This window comes from Diaphorina citri, unplaced genomic scaffold (assembly GCF_000475195.1).
Source record: "Diaphorina citri unplaced genomic scaffold, Diaci psyllid genome assembly version 1.1 scaffold24164, whole genome shotgun sequence".
NCBI lineage: Eukaryota > Metazoa > Arthropoda > Insecta > Hemiptera > Psyllidae > Diaphorina > Diaphorina citri.
In genome coordinates this window covers 1-796 of record NW_007401505.1, presented here as the reverse complement: position 1 = coordinate 796, position 796 = coordinate 1, and the positions used below count along the sequence as shown (strand labels likewise).

At 38.7% G+C, this 796-nt stretch overlaps 1 long non-coding RNA gene across 1 annotated transcript; it reads left to right on the top strand.

Moving 5' to 3' along the window:
* On the top strand, positions 1 to 391 carry LOC113473311. Its single transcript, XR_003395319.1, has 2 exons — positions 1 to 65; positions 304 to 391. It is a non-coding gene; the product is annotated as an uncharacterized LOC113473311 (long non-coding RNA).
* Positions 392 to 796: the final 405 nt, after the last annotated feature.

Sequence of the window (796 nt, the reverse complement as noted above, 5' to 3'; positions counted from 1 at the left end):
AAAGATCCTGAGAGGCCTGCTTATAGATTCCCTCGGGATTATGGCATTACTGATTTTAGGAAGAAGTAAGTATGAAGTTACTGTCCCAAAATCAAAGAGAGGACAGGATATGAGAAAGCTGGCCATTCCAAAAAGAAACTTATGCAATTAGGAAAGTTTATGTCAAAGTGGGAATCAAACCCACTCTTTCTTATCTCCTCTTGGTTTTGGTAAAAGCATAATTTCAATTGCCATTTTAGGAAATATCTTCCCTGAGTTACAATTTCACCACCTGACACTTTTCTCCCTAAATTCTGTTTTCAGTATGTTGGTGAGCAACAAACTTCTTCAACTATGTGAGTCCATTTCTCCTCTTGACATTTCAACTCGTGCTGTTCTCAATAATGCCAGGTAAGTATACATATAGGACACTATTTTGTTTTGTATTTTTACTTGTATTGGAAGATTGGATTACATATTCTTTTTTTTTTTCAACAAAATACTCAAGTATATTTATTTACAATTCATGGATTCACCCGAATGCCTCTCACCCCCATATACACACGGCTCTAATCCATTACAATGATACCGAGGTGAAGAACAGTTATGCTACACCCGTGACAGACTCTCAGGTCATGGGGAGATCTCTGATCAAGGCATTTGTTATGGCAGCCGCCCAGGCGAGGTATCTGTATGGGGTAAGTGTATTAGAATATAGCAAGATAGTATATTGTAACTGCTAAGGTCTTATCGTCCCGAAATCGAAGAGAGAAGGAAGACAGGATAGGAGAAAGCCAGCTGTTCCAAGGACGAACAT